At 47.6% G+C, this 12634-nt stretch overlaps 1 protein-coding gene across 1 annotated transcript in view; it reads left to right on the forward strand.

The window, feature by feature from the left end:
• The first annotated feature begins 3685 nt into the window (after window positions 1-3685).
• Window positions 3686-12634, forward strand: part of TLR5 (toll like receptor 5) — a 39931-nt gene continuing 30982 nt past the window's right edge. The window contains exon 1 of the mRNA XM_045008573.1: window positions 3686-3776. The gene's annotated coding sequence lies outside the window, so the exon portion shown is untranslated. The remainder of the gene's footprint in view (window positions 3777-12634) is intronic.

The raw sequence follows: 12634 nt of genomic DNA on the forward strand, positions 1-12634 counted from the left end.
AACGCTGCTAAATTTGAATTAAAGTCCTAGTGTAGACCAGGCCCTACTATAAGTCTCTTGAGGTGGAAATGCATTCCTGTACAACTTAAACCCCATAGCATGCCTTGCCAGGGACTTTAAGGAGAGAGAGTCTGTTTCAAAAACACATTTCTGTCTACAAATGTTTTACCCTCTATTGTTACAATTAACACCTAAAATGACTATAAGATTGTGGGGGGAAAGTCTTTGCTTTCATTTTATTCACTGTGCATTAGGTCACAAGGCCCAGATCTCACAAAGGTATTTAGACTCCTAACTTCCATTGGAATCAACTTTTGTGGAGCAGGGCCAAAGTGTTGTCAAGTCACTTCAGTTGTTTCACCTGCACAGTTAAATTCTCCCTTGTAGATTTTACAGAAACAAGGTGGGAGATGAGAAAAAGTAGTTGTAACATTCAGGGTCAGGTGCAGTGTTTGGAATTACTTTCACTTATATATATGAAACAGGACTAGTTTTCAAGGCAATGATAGCCCTTTAAATTGTGGAGAGGGCCTTAAGTTTGCCTTTTGCACTGTTAGGCCATCACCCAGATTTAAACGCTTTCATGATGGTTGAAACGGCAAATGTTACAGTAGTGTGGATGGGACATCAGTGCCTTTTGCTAGCAGTCCGCTCACTGTAACTGGGGCTGCTAAACAGACTTTGTGACTGATGCTGGAGAATTCAAATGTTTCTGCTCAACTTCAGTTGCTTTTCCTGACCCTGCACGTTGCTTTACCTCATTACTTGTTGTTCTTCCCCCCAGTTTCTTGTCCCTGCACTAGTTCCAATAATAAATGGTCCCCGAGCAAAATCTCATTCAGAGGAGAAGATAGTGGGTATCTATCGCCTTTATGAGGCAAAGAGACCTTGCAGCTTCTGCTGCCACCTCTGAAATCTTGCACTTTGAAGCAGTGGGAAAGGCAACAGCAAATATCTTTCCCAGCTCTGTCACACTTAGAATTAGCCCAGATGATGACTGACATTCATTCCTCCAATCCAGGCCTGGTTCTGACCTACTGTGAAACCTCCAATAGCAGAGAGCCATTACATGGAAGGGGCTCCCACAGTGTGCACTTCGCTCCTCCTCCAGCCCACAGATGTAGCTGGGCTGCACTCTGCCTTGTGGAAATACTGTTGTGAAGGCCAAGACTATAACAGGATTCAAAAAAGAACTAGTTAAGTTCATGAGGATAAGTGCATCAACGGCTATTAGCCAAGATGGGCAGGGATGCAAAACTATGCTCTGAAGATGCAAAAGTATGCTCTGTTGGCCAGAAGCTGGGAATGGGTGACAGGGGATGGATCACTTGATGATTACCTGTTCCATTCCATACCTGGGGCACCTGGCATTGGCCACTGTCGGAAGACAGGATACTGGGCCAGATGGACCATTGGTCTGACCTAATATGGCCGTTCTTATGTTCCTAATGCATGAGATGATTCCAGGCCTAATCAGACAGCCAGAACTTTTGAAGCCAATATATCTAGCCATGCAGCTAAGATTTTCATAGCACAACCACCTCCCTAGTTGGTGGTCTGGCCTGGATTTAAAATCACCACCTGTTGACAACCCTGGTGAGAGACTGAGGGCAGGGAAGTTGGGGATATTTGATGTGTGAGGGAGTGTGCTGGTAAGTGGCGGGGGGGTGGGGGGTGGCCATCACTCCTATCTTGCCTTTCTGCCTGCTTCCCCTGGCTTGGATACATCTCCAAGGCCTCTTAAGGGCTGTCACTGGCTTTCCCACCTCCCCCTGCAGCCTGTGGATCAGTGGGACCTCCCTTAGTCTCTGCTGCTGTCTACTCTCCTCTGGTTGGGGCTGCATGTCCTTCCCTGAATGTGTGTGCATGCATGCGTGCGTGTAAGGCCAGGTCTACACTACAAACCACGGACAGCATAGGTATGTTAGGAATGTGATTCCCTGACTGACATACCTGAGCTAGCCAAAGCCCCTAATGTAGACACACCAGTTTATACTGGCAAAACTGTGCTTTTAGCAATATAGCTGCAGTTTTGCCAGTATAAACTGCATCAACACTAGAATCACTTTGATGGAATAAACTTGTCTGAGTGTGTAAATGTAAGTAATTTAGTGATTATGAGAGGGTCAACAGTAGGCCATGGATGAACCTAAACTGGTCTTGCTCCCATCCAATCTTATCTACAATTTTCTTAAACTGGGAATAAATCTCACAGGAGCAGAGCCCATATTCCATCTGCTAATCCTAATGATTTATTAATTAATCAGTAACTAATCTAAATCATGCCAGTGCTCTGAAATAGCACAGGCTGCAAACTGAATCAAACCCACGTTTTTTTGTTACATATGTGCTGCTAGTTTTTGCTATTTCTGATCTGAAATAATTTGTGTTCATATAAACTAGTCTATCTGGCCTCATATTCCTCCGGTGTAAAACTAGACTAAAGTGAGGAGGGGGAGGGAGGAGTATTAGCAGCAGGATCAAAAATGAAAGTAGCAGAAGTGATTGAAGAGAAGCCTCCGATGAAAAGAGGACACTGCCGGATTCATTGAAGATACTTTTCTACTGAATGTTTACACTGAACAATCTGGAGTGTTTTCAACAAACCAGTTCGTATCGTAGTGTGACAAGATGGGTGAGGTAATATTGTTTATGGGCCCAGCTTTTGTAGGCGGAAGAGACGAGCTTTCACACTACGCAGAGCTCTTCCGCGGGGTTGGTCCAATAAAAGATATTACTGCTCGGTCCACACACCCACCTTGTCTTGTTTTAATATCCTGGGCCCAACAACACTGCAAACAACAGGCAGTAGGGTATCTGGTTGTGTACATTGACACGGGTGAGTCACCAAACCTTTGGCTTGTAACCAAGACTGAAATAGCTATAAAGTGGCCAAACTTTTCCAAAGTGGCCACTACTATTATGTGCCCTTGTTCAACTGACAGCCAGGGTGACCAGATGTCCCCATTTTTGGGGTCTTTTTCTTAGATAGGCTCCTATTACCCCCCCCCCACCCCCATCCTGATTTTTCACATTTGCTGTCTGGTCACGCTATTAACACCCCCCCCCCCAAGGGACACCTAAAATGAAGGGACCCGGGGAAAGGCAGGGATTAAATGGCAGGGGCTAAGGGGGCTGCAAGGGCGTCATAGGCCCGTCAGCCCCAGGATATTAGCCAGCCAAGCTGGGTGAGGCAATATCCTGTAGTGGCCCAACTTCGGCTGGGGAGCGAGACAGCTTTGGAGCCACACGGAGCCTCTTCCTCGCTGGAAGCGTGTCTCGCACCCGCCGCCGCTGGGCCCCTACAAGCTTGTCTCGCTCCTAGCCCTGGGGTAAGAGCGCGCTGGCTGGGGCTGGGGCTGGGGCTGGGGCTGGCCTGAGCTTCGCTTGACGGACGTGACTTTGTCACTGGCTTTTTGTTTGGTAACTGTCAAGCCCCGCACCCCGCACCGCCGCTGACCTGTGGGGCTCAACCCTCCCCCCCGCGGGCTGATGGCCGCGGTGCTGTCCCGCCGCAGGCACCAGCGAGGCAGGTGGCAGAGGGCTCAGGCTGGGCTAGGCGAGCCCGGCGGAGTGTGCTCCCCCCCCCCGGTGCCAGTCGGGGCGGAGCAGGGCAGGGGAGGCGCGGGGAACCCGGGCACGGAGGTTCCAGGTGGGGTCGGGGGTGGAGCCATGGCCGGGGGCGGGAGCTGCGGGGACATGCCGCCGCCTGCAGCGCAGCCCGTTTCCAGGGGCTCCATTGGCTGAGCTGCCCGCGGAGCAGGACCCAGGCGCAGGTAAGCGGGAGGGAGGCGCTGGCGGGGACGCCTGGGCTCTGTGCCAGCCCTGCCACGGACCCCCCGCCGGCAGGCAAGCGGCTCCACCCACGCGAGTGGCGGCTGGGACGGGGCGGCTCTGGGGGCTCCCCGCGCTCTTGCAGCACCGCTGCTCCCCTGCCTGGTGTTGGCCCCGCGCGGGGACACTACACCGCGCCTGGCAGGCGGACAGCGGGAGCCCGATGCAGTGGGTCTGGGCGCCAGCTCTGCGCGCTTGGCAGGGACAAGTGCAGCTGTGCTCTGGCTGAGGGTGACAGGTCCTGGGAAGTCAGCGGGACGTATTTTGGCACCTTCCAGCCACAGCACCTTTAAAAGAGGCAGCCTGGGATTTTCAAACACCTCTGTCTGGACAAATTGTTCACCTGACCTCAAGGGTCAGCCCCATTCCTGCCAGGGGAGCAGAGGGACCCTAACACTACTTGCTTTTGGAAATCCCAGCAGAATTATTTAGTCCTTACAACACCCCTGTGAAGTAGTTTAGTCCCATTTTATAAATGGAAAAACTGAGGCACCCAGGGCTCATTAGAGGCAGGGGACTTAAAGTGATTTGCTAAAGGTCACACAGCCAGTCATGAATAGAGCCTAGGATTCCGGAGTCTACGTTGTAACTAAAAACTCTGACCTGTGCAGGCTGACGCAGGGCTTGGGCGAACAGGCTGTTTCATTGCACTGTAAACCTTCTGACTCAGGCTGGAGCCCAGGCTCTAGGACTTAGCGAGCCTAAAAGTCTACCCCATGAGTAAACAACCACTTAGCCGGAGCTCCACGAGTCCAAGTCAGGTGTCTTAGCCCAGCTATAGGCGTCTAATTGCAGTGTAGATATATCCCCAGTGGTGAGCTGGCGCCAGTTCCCACAGGTTCCCAAGAACCGGTTGCTAAAATTAGACCTCCGTGGACAACCAGTTGTTAAAGGGCCAGGGAGTGGGCAAAGAACTCCGGTCTGCGGGCCAGACCATCCTATTGCTCCCAGGATTCCCACCTGGGGAGGCTGAGGCTTCCCCGGTGCTTCCCCCCAGTTGCAGCGTGGCCAGCCGCCGGCATCAGCTGGGCAGCTCAGCTGAGCTCCGGAGTCATCCTGCTGCTTTGAGCTGCCAGCAAGGTAAGGGGGGAGGGGGCCGCAAGCTCTAGGGCTGCCGAGGGGGCAAGTGGGGCAATTTGCCCCAGACCCTGCAGGGGCCCCTGGCCCCACGAGTATGTCTTCCCCTGCCCCGGTCCCTCCCCCGCTCCCCCTTGTAAATCAGAACTTTTTATAGGGAACCGGTTGTTAAGATTTTGGCAGCTCATCACTGCATATCCCCAGTTTCCTCTTTCACAGTATTCACACTGCACAACACGCTGAGCAACTATAACTTTTGTACACTTCGAATTCAAGCTGTGAGCTGTGTTGTTCATAATATATGGATTTAGCACTGATTTTAGTTGCAAATTGTCACATGGTGATTAATAGATATCAGATGGTATGAGAGTCCATAAAAACCCACTGAGGTAGCTGTCCACATTGCACAAAGCAATTGTTCTAGAATGACATTATCTAAGATTTCTGGACACCTGCCTGGCACAAAATCAATAAAAGCAGGGCCGTAGCAACAAAGAACGTGGCCCCCTCCGAACATATGTCCGGGGCCCCTTACAATGCAGAAACTGGAATGCGGTATTTATTTTATACAATATACAGGGTTCATATTATGTATACATAGGCCTACAGTGTACATGTATTCTGTATTTACGCAAAGCGCTTCTTTCGAGCCTTGTTCTCCGCAAATTGGTTAATCAATGCGTCATAGTCCAGAGATCTGGCAATCTTGTTTTTGATTGAGATAACTGCAAGCGCAGAAAGCCTGTCATCTGTCATGGTTGAGCGCAGGATATTCTTGATCAGTTTCATTCTGCTGAAGCTCCTTTCAGCACCGGCGACAGTAACTGGTGTGGTCAGAAGAATTCTGATGCAAATGCAAAGATTTGGATATATCTCCTGAAGGCTGTTCTTGTATATGTACGTTAAAAAATTGTTTGCCGTGACAAGTCCTCTCTCTTTCTCGATGACATAAACAAAACGATTCAATTCCATTATGAGTTCGTTGGCATCAATGTCTCCCATTTTTCTTTCAAAATTTTTGCTGTGATTCTCCAGTTCATTTTCTCTGTGACACTGCTTCAGGCTGTTAGCGTTGTACAGAAATCCAAACAACTTATACCACTCCACGAGCTGGTCAAATCGCGACGAAACAGAAGATATGGCCTGATCAGTGAGAACAAGAAAGAACTGCGATTTGAATTTTTCTTCGGCAGAAAGACGACTCAAATCATCAGCACATTCGTAATCAAACATTCTCTTCTTACGTCGCACCCTGGTTTCTGGAAACACCTGCTCAATACCCATATGCTCTGCTATTTCACGTGTATTTGTGACCACAGAGTTATATCCTGTATTTCGATAGTCTTCCAAAAACTTCATTGTAGCGCCGACTTCTGCCTGCAATATGTCTGTTGACACATCTGGTGACTGAATTAATTTGCTGGTTTTATTGACGTGAAATAGTATATCGTACCACGTGTACACAGTCAGAACAAAAGGCCACGTAGTAACATGGTCTAAAAGCGCACCGGCTTCTGTTGCTGTATTGCCATCTTTCTTTTCGAGCACATATTCTCGCAAAGATGACAAAGCATTGCACAATTCTTCAAGGTGATAACGCAATGGCTTCACAGCATCAATTCTCGACTCCCAACGAGTGTCCGATAACCCTTTAACAGATATTGGCATATGTTCTTGAAGTATATCCCAACGTGAAGGTGACGAAGAAAAGATAACGTATATTTTGTTAATCAGACCGAAAAAGTCAACGGGCTATTTCGATGACTTTGCCGCGTCTGAGATCACAAGATTCCAAGTGTGAGCTCCACATGGTACATACAAGGCACGGTCATTTATTTCTAGCATGCGGGCTTGAACTCCTTTATTCTTTCCTCTCATATTTGCACCGTTATCATAAGCTTGGCCTCTCATGTCAGCAATGTCTATTCCTAAGTTGTTTGCCTTTTCAGGAAACGCTTCCAATAAGCCCTCGCCAGTTGTATCATGAACATTAAGAAAGCCAACAAACGCTTCATGAATATTGACACCGTTGCATTCAACAAAGCATAACACCACAGACATCTGTTCTTCATGTGACACGTCGGGAGTACAGTCCATTCGAAGGATCGCCGAGCTTTTCATTACTTCCTCGAAATGCCAAGTTTCTTTCGGACAAGAAAATAACGACATCAACCATGCGTTTGACAACATTTCTCCAGAAATCTCTTTCTTTCAGAAAAGCCTGCAATTCGAGTTGGTCAATAGATGTACGGTTTACTATGCCTGACCGAAGGTCAAACCATTTCACCATACTGTCTTGATGACCTTTGCCTGTTTCATGCTGCTGAAGTCTTTTTGACAGTGCTTTCCAAGCAGATGTTCCACGACGTAGCGGTATGTCGCCAGTGCCAAATAATTTACAACAAAAACAAAAAACGGCATCTTTCTGAACTGAGTACATTAACCATGAACGTCTTATTTTCTCGCCATTTGCCATGGTTCGATAGAAATGAGTACTTGTGAACCTCCGTCTTTCCTCGTTAAATGGAAATCGTAACTTCATTCTGCTGCGGCGGGCCACGTGCAACAATGTCACACACTTGCCTGTCCGATATTATAGACGGCCAATCTCCTGGATCATCAGTCAGTGGTTCAGATTCAGATACTTCTTTCCCGGCAGCAGCTGGAATATCTGTCACAGTTTGTTTGGTAGAACAACTGGCTTCACCTTCGACCTCACTTGAAGCACTGGATACGATTCGTCGCTGCTAGCGCTGTCCGTTTCATGTGCCTGTACCTGTACGTTGGATTGCAGCGCAAAATACGTTGACAACTTTGGAATTTTCTCAAGTTCCTTCTCGGCATCTTTTGCTGCCTTTCGTTTACTAGCTCCGCTCTTATACGTTCTCTTAGACATCACAAAGCACGCTTCTGCGTTGGAAACAATAAAAAATTAAACAACTAAATTAATAACATTTATCCGCCGACTGCCATTATGAACGCAAATACACATTCTTTGAATGGGTCCAACTAAAATTCGAAACTGACCGACAGACAACTGATGTAGCCAATAGCATTATGATGTATCATAATGACTTCACGGTTTTGTCAGTAAAACCGACATGGATTGTGCAATAGCGTCAATAAATGTCACTTACCTAGTTATACCTTACATTTTTTTTGCCACTTTTAGGGGCCCCCTTCCTTGCGGGGCCCCCTCCGGTCAGAGGGTACGGAGGGCGCTCGCTACACCTCTGAATAAAAGCAAATACGGAGTGAGTGATTTTGAGTTGTTTTAAGACCCTGCTGCAGGGGAGATAACACAGATCCCATGTCACTACTGACCTATCTCAGTTGAGCAACAAGCAGTGACTAAGACCTGTGTGCTGAGCACCATAGTGGATACAGAGGGACATCAGCAGCCTGAATTTCAAAGAGGTGGAGCATTGACCTTGGGGGAGTGAGGATGTTCAGCCCTTCTAAAAACCAGGCCAAATCAGTGCTGTAACTAGGGCGAGGCAAGTGAGGCACTTGCATCGGGCACAGAAAGCCGAGGGGCACAGAAAAAAGCCTTCCCTGGCGGAAGGAAAGCTGCGGCTCTCCCAGCTGCTGCCTCTATGGCAACAAGAGACACTGGCCAGCAGAGGGCTGAGGGTGAGCAGCCAGCTGCAGCATGTGGGGGGGGGGGCACACACCTGCTTTGCAGCCCTCCCCTCCCCCCATCACCCACCTGGAGGAGATGCTGTGGGGGCTTCTGGTGGGAGACAGGATCATCAGCAGTGGGCCTCACTCACCTGAGCGGCTGCTGGGGCTTCCAGTGAGTGTTTGAGCCTGTGATCCACCCCCCCTCCCCCCACCACTCCTGCAAACTGGGCAGCCCCATCCCCCACTCCCAGTGAGATTATGGCAAGGGGCAGCAGGGGAGGAAGGAAGCCACATGTGATCCCCCCCCCCAGCATCCACCACCCCCTCTCTGGCCCCCAAACTCTGTCCCAGAGCCTGCACACAGTCCTCCGCACTCCCTCCCAGAGCCTGCACCCCCTCCACCCATCCTGCACCCCACCCTGTGCCCGCAAGGATGTTGCACCCTAGGCGAAAAGTTCCACCTTGCACATCCCACCCCACCCCTCCCCCTGGAGCATCGCTTATTATAAACTTTCAAAAATGAATACTGCATAATGTGGCATTGTTCATTAGAATTAATTCACGTTCATCTTGAAAATTTATTAATTTCATTATTTAGTCTACAGATTTAATGAAAATAAATGAATAACCTGACAGGGTGTGGGGCTGGCTGGCTTCGGGCAGGGGTGTGTGGCAGGGGCTGGCTGGAGGTAGGGCGGGGGGGGTGCGGCAGGGGTTAGCTGGAGGCAGGGCAGGGGGTGCAGCAGGGGCTGGCTGGAGATGGGGTGTGGGACTAGCTGGCTTCGGGCGGGGGGGGGTGCGTCAGGGGCTGGCTGGAGACGGGGTGTGGGGCTAGCTGGCTTTGGACAGGTGGGTGTGGCAAGTGTTGGCTGGAGACGGGGGTGTGGGGTTGGCTGGAGGCAGGGCAGGGGGTGCAGCAGGGGTTGGCTGGAGACAGGGTGTGGGGTGGCTGGAGGCAGGGCAGGGGGTGCGGCAGGGGCTGGCTGGAGGCGGGGGTGTGGGGCTGACTGGAGGCAGGGCAGGGGGTGCAGCAGGGGTTGGCTGGAGACAGGGTGTGGGGTGGCTGGAGGCAGGGCAGGGTGTGCGGCAGGGGCTGGCTGGAGGCGGGGGTGTGGGGCTGACTGGAGGCAGGGCAGGGGAGGGAGGAGGTGAAAGAGGCAAGTGGTGGGTGGGGGACTGACTAGGAAGGATGCAGCAAGCCAGCAGTGGGTTGTGGGTGAAGAGGGGTGTGATGGTGGGCCGAGTGGGGAGGGGGTGGGTCCTATTTTACTGCTGTGATCTGGTCACCTTATGTGCGCTGTTTCTCCCCCCACCACCTTCCTTTTTGGCCCACATGTTCGGGGCGGGGGGGCGGCGCTGGGGAAGGAGGGTTTGTTTCTGTGGGACGGGCGGCGCTGGGAATGGGGGATTGTTTCCATGGGGCTGGGCGGGTATGTGTGTGTTTCAGGGGGACTTGGGTGGCGAAACAATTTTATATTCTTGTCTCAGGCGCAAAAATAGCTAGTTACGGCTCTGGGCCAAATATCTGAGAGCATTCCTCTTTTGTGTGTGTAGCTCAGCAAAGGAAGGTTACCCCTTCTTAGTCTACACTCAAGCTGATAAGAGAAAAGAAGCGCTGACATCTGGCATGGTGGATTTAATTTAAATCATGATTTAAATCACTGGTCAGGAAGACTCGATTTAATCATGGTTTTCTCCATAAAAGTGCATTCTTTTTGGTTGTTATAACCTTAATACATATTCTTCACAACTCAGAGATAGATGTAGGTTTCATTTTTAGAAGGTACACACTATACATTTTTAAACCTGATTTATTTTGGAAACTTTTCAGATTAGTTTTACAGCTATATCAGAAAATGAATGATTGTTTGGTTATTTCATTTACCAAAGGTAATTGAAGTAGATATTTATGAAGTCATTGGGAGGTGAACTATCTCCAATTCAACAGGTTAATCATTAATATTTGGAGAATTTTCTTGTCATGCTGTATTAGAAGGCAATCATCACCAGACAGACATTTAAATTGTTTTATTTAACTAAACCCACAACGTTAAGTATTCTGGATTTTTTTTCTTCAACAGCAAACATATAATATTTTAACAAAACAAGCGCATATCCCTCGCTTCTCACATTTATCTCCAAACTTCTTCTCCTTGTCCCGATCTATTCTGCCCCCAAAAATCTTCTGTTCATTAAACTTTTTGAAACTTTGTGCTTTTAGAGAGAGGTAAGGGATTTACTCTGTGTACACAAATTTGCAGAGGGACAATAGAGCTGAGGTCTGTTATTTCTCTCGTCTATATATTTATTTATTTATTCAAAAACACTTTTGCTGTTAACAAGCATGTTACCTCTGGAGACACAATCCACAATTTGAGACCTGCAAAACTAAGCAGCTCTGATGGTATCTTCTAGACTGAGCACTGAGTTCTTTGGATAGATAGAAAGATTAACCTAAATAATCTATACAGAAGCCTGTGGAACCCCATAAGATTGGGCCCCTAATCCATGAACTATTGGAACTCACTTACAAAAGTTTTCTTAAACATTACATGAATATGTTGTCTCATACTATAGAATTACAATTTATAATCCCTATTCCATGATGAGATATCTTTGAGCTATAATGTATCTTAATTAAAACTATCGTTAGATAATTTTTTCCTCAAAAAGCATTTTTTAAATGATTTTTATCCATCCTGGCATCTGGACATGGAAGAATTCTGGGTACTCTGCTAGCTCTTTACTAAATAATGCTCATACATTGTTTTGAAAAATGTAATCACTCCTTCCTCCACCATTGTAAATATTATTATCCCCCTTTTACAGAGGAGCAAACCAAAACCCAGAGTGCCAGTGCTGGAAATCAAACCCAGGTATTCCTATGTCCTTGTCTTGCTCTTAGTCTACCATAATGCCTTTTTAAATTTTTGTTTGTTTATCCCATTTTTAATCTAGTAAATAAAGCCAATTAGACTATATGGCTTAGCTAAACACTTAGGGAAGCATTCTTAAAAGCACTCAGCATTGGTCAACTCCTGCTTCCACTGACACCAATGCTAAATCTCCCATTATTTTAATGGGAGCAGTCAAGCCATCACTTCATGCTTTCAAAAATTCCACTCTTAATTTACTTTTTCTTTATTTACAGACTGGGAACAGTTAGGTGAACCTTCCTCCTCTCTGCCCCTACTCCCGGGAATGCGGGGGCTTTATGTAAAATGGAGTCTGGTTTGGAACCAGCTCATGTATGAGCATTATAGAGAGGGGACTAAAATCTTTCAGCCATTGATTAACCTTTAATTGGATTAAAGATGATATCTAATTGGCTCCTTTTCATATGCAAAGCTGCCTTTCATCCTGGTTATTCAACTATCATCTACAGCACCTGCCTGTTATAGTAAAAGCAAGCAAGTAAGTTACATGTACGTAAACAACTGATACTATAAGTTCTGTAGATAAGTGGGATTGGGAAGATTTTAAATCTAGACAAAAGCCTCATTGTTTTAGTAAATTGATTATGATGTTTAGTGGAAGCTAGAAAGTATAATGAATACAGAATGAAACATGCAGATAATCCTGAGAAGCTTGTCTATCAACTCACTGGGGAGATAATTCAGGGGAATGCATACTTTTAATTCTAGGAGCTTAATTTTCAGTTATATATTAATTACAGCCTCTAACTGCACCTTTTTATTTGATGAAGAAACTATAATAAACTTATTTTTATAGACAGCCATTTTCCAAGCCATCATTGCTGAGGTGTAAGTGGAGGATTTGTTGTAAAAAAGATTTATTGATCCAAAGTCATCTTCAGGGTACATTGGCTATCTCTGAGGCAGAAGCTGTTGAACTTGAGTTTTCTGTATGCAGTCTTATTCAAGGGCTGAGAAGAGAGCTAGGGAGGTTATCTGGTGCTGGCTCTTTGCTTTAGCGCAGGGGTTCTCAAACAGGGGGTCGGGACCCCTCAGGGAGTCATGAGATTATTATGTGGGGGGTTGCAGGCTGTCAGTCTCCACCTCAAACCCCACTTTGGCTCCAGCATTAATAATGGTGTTAAATATGTAAAGAAGTTTTTTTAATTTAAAAGGGGGGTTGC

This window comes from Mauremys mutica, chromosome 3 (genome assembly GCF_020497125.1).
Source record: "Mauremys mutica isolate MM-2020 ecotype Southern chromosome 3, ASM2049712v1, whole genome shotgun sequence".
Classification (NCBI taxonomy): Eukaryota; Metazoa; Chordata; order Testudines; family Geoemydidae; genus Mauremys; species Mauremys mutica.